Source organism: Barbus barbus (genome assembly GCF_936440315.1).
Source record: "Barbus barbus genome assembly, chromosome: 7".
Classification (NCBI taxonomy): domain Eukaryota; kingdom Metazoa; phylum Chordata; class Actinopteri; order Cypriniformes; family Cyprinidae; genus Barbus; species Barbus barbus.
The window spans coordinates 19,002,700-19,018,957 of record NC_136735.1 but is presented as its reverse complement, the minus strand read 5'-3'; the positions used below and the strand labels follow the sequence as shown (position 1 = coordinate 19,018,957).

At 37.7% G+C, this 16,258-nt stretch overlaps 1 pseudogene across 1 annotated transcript in view; it reads right to left on the bottom strand.

Moving 5' to 3' along the window:
• Positions 1-891: 891 nt before the first annotated feature.
• Positions 892-16,258, bottom strand: part of LOC306872676 (regulating synaptic membrane exocytosis protein 1-like) — a 70,511-nt pseudogene continuing 55,144 nt past the window's right edge. The window contains exons 25-33 of the transcript in view: positions 12,335-12,450; positions 12,066-12,226; positions 10,521-10,673; positions 7,324-7,541; positions 4,909-5,059; positions 4,176-4,282; positions 3,341-3,442; positions 3,007-3,146; positions 892-2,783 (exon numbers count right to left, since the gene is read on the bottom strand). The product of the transcript in view is annotated as a regulating synaptic membrane exocytosis protein 1-like (transcript). The remainder of the gene's footprint in view (positions 2,784-3,006; positions 3,147-3,340; positions 3,443-4,175; positions 4,283-4,908; positions 5,060-7,323; positions 7,542-10,520; positions 10,674-12,065; positions 12,227-12,334; positions 12,451-16,258) is intronic.

Here is a 16,258-nt window from a genome sequence, read left to right as displayed (position 1 = left end):
AACCCCTGTTGATAAATAATACGTTTCATGAACAAGAAAAGAACAAACACTGGGTTGAAATTTCTTTTACACACTTTTTTTATTATTTGGAAATAATAAAAATGAACTTTTTTTCATTTTTTGAAATATAAAACATCGTATGAGCCACACCTGTATACAAACAGAAATGTTGTAGTGAATACTTTTTCTTTTTCATCATCTCAGTGGAACACATACTAGAAGTTGTAAACAGTCAGCATTGTTTTTCTCCTCTACCCAAGAATACTGATCAAGTAAAAGAAACACCTGTCTCTCATGAAGAAAAACAATCTAAATTTTCTGATAGCAGAGGTGAAGAATTTGGCTCGAAAGCACAGAGAAAATGACAATCTGGCTACAGCTTTAGAGCGGAGTGGCCCTCTAAAAGTGACAGTGAGAGCTCTAGATTTGGACCCATATGATAAGAAAGGTGTCCGCTCAGCGGTCCCTCGTATTGGGATGGTTGTTCTCAAAAGTAAGCCTTGGCAAATATGGCTTAACCACATGGTCATCTCATATTTACAACACATGCGCTAATAAGTCTCTGTGCATCTACATTTATATTTAATATGGATACTGTTATGTATGTATGATATATTTTTGACATTTCCCGTTTTGATATCGGTATACTCTTGACTAACTTGATGGGATGTATACACATTTTATAGGTTAATTTCTGTGGTTTTGAGGTAAATTATGATACAGTAAAATCTGTAAAACATGAGGGAGGTTAGTTTTTGTTCAGTGTTACAGTACAGCACATTTTCCCCTTAGGGATATAAAAGACTAAAAAGCATTAATCAAAAACTTGGGGGAAAAAAAGAAGAATGGAAAGAAAAAATGTTGCAACATTCAGCACCGAATGGAGGACATGAACTAGTTTTTTAGCTGATCTGAAAAATCAGAGTGAAAGCAAATGGCTTCTTTTTCTTGTTTTATCTCTTGAAGATATTCAAGTACAAGCAAACTGTACAGGTACATGCAACATACACGCTGGCCTACAGTATGTTGAACTAACACATATCTATTTCTGTTACTTTTTAACATTTGTGTAGTCTGTTTCACAAAAATGTGCATGCAGCTGGGAACTGATCCGTGTCATGCTGCTCCGCCGCACTGGAGGGAGGGGCCAGTGGCCTAACAGATGATTGGTATTTATGCTTGTGATGGCAAAATCGGATTGGTCACTTCAACATTTACAGAGACACACAAGAGGAATTTGCATTTGCATTACTCTTTTCTCTGTTTTATGTAAAGTACACAAAGTGGAAATGAAATGAACAAGCTAGTTGGCTTGATTTAACTTTTTTTATGTATATATATATTTTTTTTATTTAAAAAGCAAGCTTTTGTGCTTGCATTTTTAATTCAAAATAAAGACCTCTGTGCAAGGGCTCGGGCCAATCGTGTGACCTCAGAGTGGTACAGTGTAAGTTTAAAGTGGCTCTTGCTATACCACATATATTAAAAAGAGAAATGTACGTCTACACAAACACTTAGCATCAAACGAAGTTAAAAAGTTTGTTTAGTGTCTGAAAAACTCTATGTATCAAGATTTACTCAACAGATGAAAACATAATTGTATAGATTTCCTTTACCAAAGAGCCGAAATTGGAAAATGTGCAAGTACACAAATATGTTTATCTTGGTACATAGTGTTTTTCTAAATGAACTAAATCTCTACTTTTCAATAGCATTTAATGACAAGTGTAAACATCAAATAATCAATTCACTGAATAAGATGATGTATTGCAACGTACTGTAGGATAATGTAATAGTTTCAGTTAATAAAAGTAAATAAAAATGTGCAAAGAAATGTGTGCATTTCCAGATACGTTGTCTTCAATTTCAATTTAGCATTTCCTGTCATTTTCACAGTACACTGGACAACACAAACCTGTTGTTTTTCATAAAACGTGCTAGAGATGTTAAAAAAGAAGCTAAATAAATGACGAGAGCGGCCTCCGTTAGCTGTCACATACGTTGAAAACAGAGGAACTTTTTTGGAGGAAATGGACCATGGCTTTGGGTCCTCCAGGTTTAGGCACCAAGAAAGGCCCTGCCCTTCCAGACAACCTCCCCAGGGAACGCCCTACGTCTTTCAAGTTCCTGACCTTTCACTTTTAGTACAAACAGGGTCTAGATAGGGCCTCGACCGAGGCCCCACAATCCCTTGGTCAGAGGTCACCTTTGTGTTTGGGTTGATACATTCTGATGCTCTGTTAAAAACTAGCTTACGTACATTTTGATGAAGACTTGACTGAATATCACCCTGCTTTCTATGTTGCCCTAAAGCGGTGCTTCCCGCATGCTAGTGTAGACAGCCCTAAGTCTCACGTGACAAACAGTGAGAGAAACAAACGATTTCGTTTAGGACAAACTAATTTGGCAGAACACGGGCTACCCACAAAGAGGAAAACAAAAACAAAGTCAGGAGTGATTGTCAGATTTTAACAAAGCTTTGTGTTATTTCATCGCATTTTCTGCCTGGCTCTTATTGTTGTCCTGTTGTCTCTCAGACTGTGCTTTATGTTATTAGTCCACTACGATCGAACCCCCGCAGATGCCGGCGGATGACTGTCCAGGGATGACTGAGAAGCACGTCGAGTTAGAGAGGCAAGAGTTGGGTCGACTAGGGAAGAAGGCGGGAAAAGTTTGTACCAGCCAATCACGTTGCTGGAGAGGTCCAGCTCCTCTAGTAGGATTTGTGCAACTCCCATGAAGGATTTGTGGTCCATTCGCCCATAATCTCCCCAGACAATTACCTAATAGGATGAAAATCAACAGATTCATCAGTGTATGGCTCTCTCAGGTCACATAAATTGTCAATCACAAAGTTAATAATATCTAATCTCACAAGTGTGATCCATTTAAACTAGACACGCAGCCCTTCAAATGACATTTTCTCATAGAAGTCTCGTTCGACTGCCTCATCAGCCGCGAAATGAAACGACCTGTTGAAAAAGACGAATAAACCACATGACTCACTTGTAACACTTTACCCTGTGGACTTTCTTCAAACTGCAGCGTTTGCTGGTACAGCGGGTCGAGTGTCTTGCGTGCAATTTTTGTCTTCTTCTTAGCTTCATAAGCCCCATTGTGTAGAAGATAGACTTTGACATATGGAGCTATGTAAAGAATGAATCAAATTAGGCATATATTAACAGTGCATACTGACATTAATATCACTAGCTCTGATAAATCGGAGTGCTTTTTGTATCAGCTAGAACTGTTTGATGAGTTATATTATGGCTGAGTAATGTGAGACATCTGGAGTTTGAATCATAAGCAGCGGGTTCAGAATAGAGCAGAAGTGACTCACCGGGGAGTGATTTGCACCCTGGTTTTTGGATGAGACCTCGTGCTCTTATCACCTCCACCTCCAGCTGGCCTTTCTTATTCACCATGCCTATCTGAATGTCACCTGAACATCACAGAATACGCAAATAGAATGATTTATTTAGATGGTACATTTGCTTAATGGACTTACTCAAATAATTCATGCAAAAAGCATTACCGACATACTGCGGTTTCCATAAGCAGTTATATTTGGTATTTTGTACTGAAATACATAATTGAATTAGGGCTGTATATTTCATGTATTTAGTACAATTGCAAGTTCAATAATAATAATATTTAGTGCTGTCAAGCGATTAATTGCGATTAAATCGCATCCAAAATAAAAGTTTTTCTTTACATAATATATGTGTGTAAACTTCGTATATTTATTATGTTTATTAAGAATATAAATATGTAAATGTATATAAATATTTACTGTATGTGTGTGTATTTATATATACATAATAAATATACACAGTACACACATATATTATGTAAACCAAAATGTTTATTTTGGATGCGATTAATCGCGATTAATCTTTTGATAGCATTAATAATATTACAACATTGGATTGTAGGCCACTGATAGGCTTATGTTCTAAATTATTTCCTTTTCTCAACAAATATGTATATACATTATGCAATTAAATCATTAATTTAATGAAACTATTTAAATTAACCACAATCAATTGCATATACAATAATGTATATAAACAAATACAAATTGTAAACAACTTGGGATAAGGATAATATGCTACAAGGGAGAAAGATAAAAAAAAAAAAAAAAATCAAAAACTTACCAAATAAACAAAACTTACCAATTGCTGGTGTGGCAAGGGTTTGTCGACCAACTAGTTGAGCAGGGCCCAGTCCATCCAGGAAGTCACTGAACTGAGTCTCGACTCGAACTGCTGGGAAGATTGGACTGACCAAGACAAACATTGATATGAAATTCTGCAGGTGTTGTTCTTTCTGATTTATAGTAGGTTCATTTAAAATCTAGTAATTGGATCTGAAAGTTTTGCAGATAAAATTCAGTATTTAATCAGTCTTGTTTTAATGATCATTGTACCTAAAGTATTGTAGGTTTATATGCAAGTATGTTGTTCCCACAAACTGAAGAGTTTTTTTTTTAGGCATAATGGCAATGCCTGACTGACGGTTGTCAAGGTAACCAGAACGACACTTAAGGAAGCTGCTATTTCTAGACAATAATAACCTTGGTTTAAGATGGGGAATTTCGGAAGAGAAAAAAATATGGCAAAATGTCAAATTATGCTGGATCGGTGTATTTAGAGAAACAGGAAATTGCTCCAACTGACCCATGCTTTGAGACAGACATGTACAGTACATACAAGAACTCACTATTGTTATGAAATGATAAGAACAAATGTTTCCATGTTGTTTTAGAAAATATGTAACAGGTGTTTGGAAAAGTGCTTCACCAATGCAGTGCAATATACAAAAAAAAAAACATTCAAGTCCTGCATATACTGTATTTAGAAGTATGCAAAATTTGATAAAATTGTAATAAAGCAGAAGGAAACTCACCTGCCCTCAGAGTTGTAGCTGTTCGTGCTTCCGTTGTTAGATTCACGGCTGGGTTGACGACTCATATTCCTCTGCAATTCCACAGCCATTCCCGTCTCCTGACTGCGCTGGATCGTCCCTTGACTGCCCTTTGACTTCTTGTTAGATGCCTCTGAAGATGGACAGATTTCACAAACAATCAGGAAAAGAGACTTTTAAGAGAAATCTGTATCATTCATTTCGAGAAAAAAGAGAACTCTGTATCTCTCCTCTGTGATTTTCTGTGATAAAGTTTTAAAGAGTTGGATCAGTGTCCTCTCTAAACAATACTGGTCAAGCTGAACACTATCTCTTTACTATACTACATCCTTTTTGATGTTAAAAGCAGACAGCGAAATAATTTGACAGTGCTTGTAGCTCCCACTGGGATAGACGCTAACCGAACTGCGTTAACCACCCCTCTTTATCTCTTTTAAAAACAAGGGCATGTCTCCTCAAATCCCTTTTTGTCTGCTTACATAAAACAGAGAGAACAAAATGCAGTTGCCCCGGAGGTCTTAGACTCCTCTAATGTGCTTTCAAGACTTTTTCAAAAGGAACAAGCTCTATGGCACTGACATGAGTCGCCTGATGAAAAATCTTATTATATCAAACAATGCGTGCTGACACAATGCAGTGAGTGCTGACATCTGAAAGCACTAAAATGGCCACAGGTGCCCCTTTGAACAGACCCTGTTCATGTTTGATGAGGACAAACCATAGCTAAAGCATACACTTGAACTCATAGCTGGATACTAATCAACACAAATGCTGAATTTGGAACAGCTTACTATCATACTACTCTTACTATTTTTACCATATTGTTATATGGCAGTAAGAGTAGTATGCTAGTATGCAGTTCTGAATTCAGCATGAGTGAAAAAGGAAAGGTAGGCATAAATGCACTTCCATAAACATTGAGTGCCCTCTTGTGTTGTCTGGTGAAAACACTTAATATAGAAATCTTGAAAATATTTAAATGAACTGGTTTCCAAGGCTCACTGGACAAAACATGCCTATTCTATCATTTCTGCAAAATACACAGTAGAAGTAGTTACTAGTGAGGAACCATGAAAAAAGTTCTTATTAATCAATAATATATGCCTGTAATCATAATCAGTTTGAAAAGAAATAATCGTTGGTGTTTTACAGTCACTATTGTTCATTTCAGCTGGAACTGCAGTGAATTGTATGTATAGGGATGTTTCTGGAGACAAAAATGTAGGTAGAGGCTAACTGTTTAAATGAGAATATGTTGGGTTTAAATCAAGTCTAAATATGACTAAATCAGCCTGACTACATTGGGTTAGATCAATATAAAGGAATTTTTAAGGGTCAGACCATTTAGAAACTCTTAAGGTTACAACTGTCTGTTTACAGTGTAATTATTGTGTTTAAAAAACAAAAGAATAATATTTCATTTTTAAATGGGAATAAAAACAATGACTGGTTTGCAATCAAATATAACATGAAACAACACTCACAGTGAATTTAATTTCTGTAATATGAAACATTTTTGTTTGAATTAAAATATTCAGCAAAAAAATAAAATGATTTTATTCATTAAAATTGAAATGTATTGTATATGTGTTGGGGAAAGTTACTTTTAAAAGTAATGCATTACAATATTGCGTTACTCCCTAAAAATGTAACTAATTACGTTACTTAGTTACTTTTTATGGAAAATAATGTGTTACGTTACTTTTGCGTTACTTTTTAAATCTGGGCTGGGCTTGCGTGTTTGTTTTAATTTGAATATAAAAAAGTTATATTTTTGGTGAATGTAAAAGCTCTTTCACACCAAAAGTGAAATGAATAAGCCTCAGACTGAAGGAAAAAAATTCACCGTTTGTACAGTAGAACGCAGAAGAAGAAAGTTCAACACACTTAAGCAATAAAAAAGAAGAATGTTTATCTCGAGTAATTTTTGCTTATTAGTATGGTTGACTTCATTCATCGAAAGTGAGCAGCAAAGACATTGCTTAATAAAATGGGATTAAATACATCAAGGATTTAGTTTTTTTTAACATTTAATTATTGCAGGTTTGCGTCATATTCTGAGTTGCGTCAAATTTTGAGGAATACTAATTAAAGCATGTTCACATTTATTCTAGAACTACTGTAACATCTTACTCCTGATTTCTCCCAGCATGCAGATACAAGAGCTGTCAGTCAAAAAAATGGGGGGGGGGGTTACTGGCCTTACTTATTTGAAAAAGTAACTCAGATATTTTCTTTTAAATTAAAAGTAATGCGTTACTTGAAAAAAAGTAATCTGATTACATAAACTCGCGTTACTCGTAATGCGTTACCCCCAACACTGTATATTTCTTTTGTTAACTCATAATGCCCAACTGGCCCTGGTTACATCAGCAGAAAGGAGTAACAGTGACTAACCCGTTTGACTGATCTGGGAGGTGCTTCGGCTGCGACGGTTTCCCACGATAGCCACGAATCGAGCATTGAGGCTGGAGCGGCGCTTTTTCGTTCCGGTTCCAACTGTTCCCAGGGCAGTGTCAGACTGGCTGCCGTCTGTTCGCTCCGGCGTGTTGATGTCACCGCTAACGCTTGTGCTCTTTAGCATGCTTCGACCAGATGAGGCTCTGACTTGTCGACTGTAAGCGAGAGAAAGCGAGTAAAAAGAGAGTTGAGACAAATTAGTTGATACAGTAGGCTATATAAAGGTAATAGACATTAACTGACACTAAACAGACACTGTTGAAAATTATATTCAAAATGCTTTATTATTTTATAGGTGTATTTACAACACAGTCTACCAACTATATCACTGATTCTAACCTTAGCACAAAATAAAAGCTATTTTTGTCCAATCAAATGATTTTGCACAAACCAGTATGGAACATAAAATACATAACATTCATGTTTTCAGCTAGCTTCTCTATATGAAACTAGCCTGAACCATGACTCCCGCAGTAGTCAAGACACCAGTTAAAGACTTGCTTTGATTTGCTACTTGCTAATTGGTTCCAGGAAGAACAGAGAGGTTCAGGATCAGGAAGTAAAAATCCCATTGATGTTCTCCATCGGGGATTTGACTTATTGTGAGCTATGATGTTGTTATACGATTTTGCTGAAGCCATCAAACTGCATTCAAATTATTTTTTATATCATCATGATCAACAGTGTATTCCTGGTGGAAAACTACATTACCCATGATTCTGCAGAGACATCTCCACCATTCAGAGAATTGCAACAAGCAGATCCCTTCAAAATAACAGTGGCCGCTTATTCCCATGAAGCACTTGTAAACTACTTAAATGTTTGTAGCACATGGTGACTAAAAGCCTTAAAAGTGTACTTTTTCATGGTCATTTCATGATTTACACCAGAGTTAACATAATTGTATTAATTAAACAGCAACATGTTATGTTGAGTTATTCAAACTGTCTATATTATGACACAGCAGAACACTTCGACAGTGCAACCATGTCCTCTGCTGTCCCCTGGGGGTTTGGAGGAGCTGCCGTGTTTCTGCACCCACTGATGGAGTCAAGGTACTGCAGGACTGTCCAGCTGCACTCTCTTCATCATCTCTACACCCTAACCCCATCTCTGAGGAGACACAGGGTGGGGATAGGAAGTAAGGAGGTGGGTCTCTCTTCCACAGGCTGGAGGGTAGTGACAGAGGGGTGAGCAGACAGGGGTCTGGGTTTGGGATCCAATGCTGGCTCAGTATTCAAGCATGGGAGGTATGAGGTGAGGCATGCAAAGAGGGCTCTAATACACACAGTACAATACACAGGACACACATTTACACAGACAGAGTAGCATGTGAAATAAGCAGAATACAAACAAATGAATTCAAAAAGCATGCACAACAAACCTCTCAAATTACACGTAGGGTAAATGATTATTTTTAAGACAGCAGAGGAGAATATTCCAATGCAATATGAATACCCGAAGCCTCTTTTTGGTAAAATTAAGATATGTTAAATATAAAATGAATACTTTCTCATTTTTTTCAACATCTATATTTTAGTTTACAATTCATAATGACTGTATAGGGAAACTGAATATACAAAAGTACATTTACGTTTTTCACTATTTTTAACCACATTTTGCCTTTACGAGCTCATTTTATAGGTTGTGAGAAATGAATATAAACAAATATTTCATAGTCAATTTATATATCAAAAATTGCATGCATTATAATTGCAAAAGAATTAGCTTCATAAAGTAGTTTTAGACAGCGTTTATTGTGTCACACTAGCAACTTCCCAAAATGATTTTATGTCAATTTTCTATGTTTGTTTGAACCAAGCAGACTTCATTCAAATTGATAACTAGTGTGTGGCTTCAAATTGATCAGAAACGTTGAAGATATAATTGGTTAGTAAAGCCCAAATATATCAGAAAAGAGAGAGGAAAAGAAAAGATGCTCATAGAGTGTCTGATTTTCTATCCTAATTAAGGCATTTGGTAATATTTATTGATTGTGTTTAACCACTTTGGGCATACAATTTCTAGAGCCTCTATAGTCAAGTACAGTCATTTTTATTTGTATACAGAACTGTTCACAATTGATGTGGTTTCATAGCAACTTTAAAGGAAATTATAATGTATTAAACTGTGGAAAGGAAAAAAAAATAGTTGTGGAGGGGAGAAAAAGACTCAAGAGGAACCAGACTCAGCTAGAGGAGCATATACTAAATCATGTACATATACTACATATTATCTAGTCACTTAGAATGTGTAATACAAGTTATGTAATTTTTTTTCTTCATAATTTTTTCATAATTTTGAATTCAAGGATTATTGAATTAATTTTTAATAATTAGTATGATAACTAACATCATTCTTTTTCTTTTCATTTTACATTTACATTTATGCAGTTTATCTTTTTTAGCATTATTTACTTTTATTTATTTTTTCAAGTGGTGTACTGTAATTGCATTAAAGGTTTACTTTTTTAATCAATTCATGCATTCTCTAGGAATAAAACCCCTAAACTTGTCGTTGTTAATGATATGTTCTACTGTTTATGCTTCAGGAATGCTATTTTTCTTCTTACCGTTGTCATTGGCTCATTTCTATGTAAATTAGTCTTATTATAGAATATGCAATGTTCACAAAAGTGTTATTAAGGTTTAACTATTACCAAACATGGTGTGCAGGTGGTAAATAGAATTTCATTTAAGAGAGATGTTGTATAAATTTTCTAGCGATCATGGCAGCAGTAATTCATCAAATGAGGATCAAATGTTGAAGAAGAACTGGGCATTTGTCCAGATGTGTGGTGAGGCTGAGCATGCTTTTGCATTTTAAAGAGCCAACTATGAAGGGATCATGCACTCTCAGTGAAGTATGACAGATGGCCTGCAAGATGAGGAAGCTTGTAAAGCAAATTTCTATGTGCTGTTACTGGATTTGCAAAGTTCTGTTATCAAATTATTAGATGGTAAAACAATGCAGAATGCATGTAAATAAACAGTGCTATCAGCAGAAATAAGATTATAAGAGTGCTAATTTTTTACCCGCTTTTTATTGTTTTTTTCTGATATGAGGTAAGGATAAAATTTTATTCGGTGGTGGATATGGTGAAGATTTGGGCAGGGGGAGCTGGTCCATGTTACCTCACATCTCCAGCCACTGTATGACGTCTGCGTTTAAGCTCCTCAGAGAAACGTCTCTTTCCTAGACTCCTCCTGTCGTCTGTTCCATTCACCCCCCATGAAATCCTTCTCTCCTTCTTTTCATCTCCTTTACAACTCTCCAACGACTTTGACCTTTGACCCCCAATGCATTATGCATGCATGCAATAGAGCACAAGCCATAATAGCAAAGAAAGTAAATCATGCAGAAAATAAAAATTTAACAAGCCATGCACAAGAAAGACAGCTAGGAGCATGCAAATGTTAAAGACACGCCTAATAACAAACAAAGAAATATCACAATCTGAGGACACACATCATTTTTTGTGACCTGAATTAATATTATGATTGTTGTAGAGCAGGGCTGTCCAAACTCGGTCCTGGAGGGCTGGTGTCCTGCAGAGTTTAGCTCCAACTTGCCTCAAACACACCTGCATGGAAGTTTTCTGGAAGCTGGTTCAGGTGTGTTTAATTAGGGTTGGAGCTAAACTCTGCAGGACACCGGCCCTCCAGGACCGAGTTTGGACAGCCCTGTTGTAGAGGAAGATAAATAAGTGATGGAACAGAATATGATTTTCTTTCAGAGAAAGGAAAATTAGCAGAGTGCTAAAGAGAAAGAAAGACTAAAAAGTACAAAAACTATTTTTCATTGACTTTCATGGCCTATACACACATATACATTTGTGCATTCTGATCTAAATTCTGTCTTCACAGACCTAGGCTGAATATAACAATTGTGTGTGTAGGGTCCAAAATAAACCCAAAATCAATACAACATTTGAACCCCAACTGGCAATTAAGAGTGAAGCAAAAAAAAAAAAAAAAATTTAGTAATCTATTACATTACTATTTTTGATTATTTTAAGATTTTTTTTTTTTTTACCTACGCCTTTTATCACATTGACTTCAATATGAAAATCTTGTATCCATATTTATATTTAAATACAAAGAGAAAGAAAATGTATTCCATTATTTGTTATCAATAACATGAAGTGTAAGAAACATTACATAAAGTCAGGCTTTCCCAAACTGGGCGTTGTGAAGGAAGTGCAACAGTTTTGTAATAAATTGATGCTAATAAAGCTAATATTTAGTCAAATCTTAAAAATATAAAATTTAATAGATAAAAGGGAAGAATTGTGGAGAATCAGTGAATTATGAATAATGTACTGCATTTTTTAAATATTAAGTAATCATGTAATCAATAAAAAATAACAGTAATCTGATTATGAGTATTTTAAATTGTAACATAATCTAATTACAACTATTTTTGGAACCTGCAAAAACATTTTAGACATCCTAGATAAACCTCTAGTCATTGGAAGACATTTTTTTGATGATTTATAATTCTGATTTGTGTAGCTTAATATCAGAGAGGCTCACACTATCATTTTTTACAACCACGTATTATGTTGCATTTTCTAATAAAGTTAACAGCGACTGCCAATTTATACTTCTATATTTAAACAGTTTAACATACTTGTCGAGTGTTACATTTGGATCCCGTGTGTTTCTTAATAGGCTAACCTGATTCTCCCATGTGGTCTCTCAGACTGAATGGACATGTAGCTGGTGGCGCTCAGCCTTGAGGCACTGCTGGCACGGGAGATTGCTGATGCATCGCTCATGTCACTGTCTGATGACCTCGCAGACATGTTATCACAACTCCTCCTCTGATCCTTATACATCTAAACCATCAAGAAAAAAAAATCTTTAATAGGAATTAAAAACCTGGCATACATAACAGTACTGCCAGACACATGAATTGGAGACCTGAAAAGCAGTTTAACACTCACATCTCTCCTGTTTTTGAGCTCTGCCTCTGGGTCGTGACCAGAGCTGGCAGAAGAGCCTGGCCGATAGGAATGTACTCTCATTTGCAACTGACGAGCCCGCTCTTCCACTGCCAGTGCTACATCAAGACAGAAAAGGGAAAAAAGCAGGGGAACAGGGGACAAAATAATCTCATTTAAAGTAGCCCAAAAAGAGTGTTAATTAAAAGTTAAATAAGAACATTTGGACAACAGTCGACATCTCTGCCTGTTAACATTGTTACTTTCGATGGAAATGAATATTAAATCTTCCCTGCTTGAAAATCCAGCTTAAAGTGATACAAAAATTTCAAATAGATTATCACCATACTTCTCCAGTTGACTGATTACACTACAGTTGTTTTGTATAACAAGTTTTATGAAATGTTTAAATATGTAAACGGACATTATCTATTTAAATATGCACTTATTTGCATATTTTCCAGAACAGAACATTTGAACATTGGATGAAGCCAGCTTCAAGATTCCATTGTTGACATATTAAAGGTTTTTACAAAAAGGAATTTTGTATTTCTATATTTACGTCTCTATAAATCTGAAAATACAGTCTACAGCCAGAGAACAAAAAAAAACGTATTCGGTTACTAACGTAACCTCGGGTTCCCCGAGATATGGGAAGGAGTACTGCGTCGCTAGACACTATGGGGAAAAACTCCTTTTTCTCTGAGGACTGAAGACTTTTTCAGTCACGCAGTGTGACTGCACGGCCATTGGTTCGTGCAGTGATATAAAAACGAACCAATGGCTCGTCATGGCGGCAAAGCCCACCAGAGCCCGCCAGAAGGGGTGGGGCCATCTGGCGATATAAGCGGGCGCTTCACCATAGGAAATCAGGCCAATTCGACTGAGTAGTGCAGCTGAATGGCATGGTACGGTACGCAGTACTCATTCCCATATCTCAGGGAACCGAAGTTACATTAGTAACTGAGTACGTTCCCTATCGATACTTCACTCGTACTGCGTCGCTAGACGCTATGGGGAACAAATACAATCCTGCCATGCCATGAAGAGGAACGACTGACATAAACTGGCCTTGAGCAATAAGGCTCAGAGGGACCAATTATGAGCAGGAAGAATCCTGCAGGAGGCAAGAGGACTGAACTCCTAGATCATCGTTCCAACAGTCATAAGTACAGCCTCAGCACTAGCAATAGGGCCAAGAGCGTTCTTGAAGAATCAGGCAATCCCTGAAAATTGACCGCTTAAACAGGCATGTGTCACTTAAGCAGATAGAACCCGGGCCTGTAAGGCCGGAACATCCAAGTTGTAGAACCTGGCAAAAGTGGACGGCGAGGCCCAGCCGGCCGCTGCACAAATGTCTGCCATGGAAACACCACTAGACCACGCCCAGAAAGAGGCCACGCCTCTAGTGGAATGGGCTCTCACTCCAATGGGGCTCTGTAATGCTGTCTGAGGAGTATGCTAGTGCAATAGCGTCAACTAACCAACGAGATATCCTCTGCTTTGTGACCGGAGACCCTTTGGTGTGACCGCCAAAGCAGACAAAGTGTTGATCCGATTGCCTAAAGGGCGCGGAGCGCTCCATGTAAGTTCGCAATGCCCTTACCGGGCAGAGAAGGTTAAACTCCTGGTCCTCCTCAGAAGGGGGGAGCGCAGAGAGTATAATAACTTTGTAGTGGCTCAAAGGGGGCGCCTTTGAGAGCTCTCCGGACCGTGGGCAGGTCCCATGTAGGGACTGTGAGGGGTCGGGGCAGATGGAGCCTCCTAGAACCCTTCAGGAAACGGACAACCAAGTTGTTCCGGTCCACCGACTGTCCGGCTATAGGAGTGTGAGAAGCTGCTATAGCTGCCACATAGACTTTGAGCATGGAAAGGGAGCAGCCCTTATCCAACAGCTCTTGTAAATAGCTGCTATGTCACATGTCGTCGGTTCCTCGCCGTGGGCTTCACAGCAGACGGAGAAAACCGACCACTTAAGGCGTCTCGTAGACGGGCTCTAGCCTGCGAGATGTTATTTAGGACAATCTCAGGGAGATCTATTGATTCCCATCGAGAGCCCATAGATGCAGGGCCCACAGCTCGGGCTGGGGGTGCCAGATCATTCTGTTCGCCTGAGAGAGGAGGTCCCGTCTCAGGGGAATGGGCCACGGAGCCGCTATTAGCAGCTGAGATAGCTCTGAGATCCAATGATTGTTCTTCCAGAGTGGGGCCACCAGAAGCACTTTGTGCTTGTGTTCCCTGATTTGAGGAGTCGGAGCGATCGGGGGAAAAGCAGACAGTAGGAGGTTGGGCCATTCGTGGGCCAATGCGTCCTCGCTCTTCGAAAAGTAAGTTTGGCAGTGAGAGTTGTCTTTGGAGGTGAAGAAGTCGACCTCTGCCCTGCCAAAGATCTGCCAGATTTTGTAAACCGTCTTTGGGTGGAGCATCCACTCCTCTGAAGGGACATTGTTCCGAGAGAGCATATCTGCTCCTTGGTTCAGTACGCCGGGCACATGAGCTGCTCTCAATGAACGCAGGTTGAGATGCGCCCATACCAAGAGGCGCTTTACCATCTCGAAAAGGCGTTTCGAGGTGAGCCCGCCCTGGCGATTTATGTATGACACAACTGTCATGCTGTCTGAATGGACTAGCACGTGGTGTTCCTTCAGGACTGGCCGAAGGATCTGAAGAGCTCGACATACTGTCGTCATTTCGAGGCAGTTGATGTGCAACTGGCCTTCCACGTTCGTCAAACTCTAGATATCGCAGAATGTTAACACAAATTGATGATATTCACAGCATTAAACTACTTGACACAAGCTGATTGGTTCATGTTGCAGCCAATAAGCTTGCTACTTTACACTGAAATAGCTGGTTAGCACTCACTAGAGCATTTTGCAGCGCTTACAGAGTTACTCTGAAACCCTCCACCTTACCCAGCTCCACCTGTATAGATCTGCCACGGGTTATTATATATGCTACTTGTGCAGCAGCAGCAATAATTACCATGCTAAAATCTTCTGAAAGTTATCATGGTAGTACTAATGATTTTAAAGATATGTATTGTAATTGAAATCCACAATTACAATATATAATAAAATAAACACTTAATTGTATATATTAGCTGTTTTATTTCCACTAGCAGGGTTCCTACACATTTTCCATTTCAAAATTCCATACTTTTCCAGACTCAAATTTCCAAACCTCTTGGTAGATTTTCAGACCATATTTAACATAAATTGTTCATAGAACATTATTTTCAGCTTTATATTTGGTATATTGTAGTCATCTGTACATATTTTTATTTTCTCAGGGTTTTTTTTTTCATTGATTTTCTGTATGTGACAACATACAGAGTCCCTAATATAAAATATATATATATATATATAAAAAAAAAGACTTTTACATGAACACAAGAAACTTCTTTGTGCCTTCGAGAAACTACAGATGACATGTGCATGGGAATGTTTTGCATGCTTACGCATTACAATTTCTAGTTTTATTTAACCTATTTCCTTTGTGTATCACTGTCATCTTACTATGAATAAAATGAGAGCATGGATGCACATGAATTAACAGAGATCTACAAATCACTTGTTAAATATCTTTGCAGAAAAGATGCATGAACTACAACTACATCTTGCACAAACTTGTCATACATATTATGTATAAGCGATATATTTATGGTCCTTCACAGAGCGTGTCACATGTGAGCGATAATCACGTGCACCGACATGCGGTTAGATCATTCTTTTCTCTTTACTGTTATCATTGGCATCTTGCCAAAGTGTCTAATTCTAGCATTTGGTAATATTTCTATTCAAAATCGCAATTCCTTGATTTCTAAAAAATGAAATCGTGACAAAACATTAAATTAGAATTAATCGATAAAATCGGGAAAATCACCCACCCTACTTCTAACCTGCATTTTGCATAATGAAAAAGCGC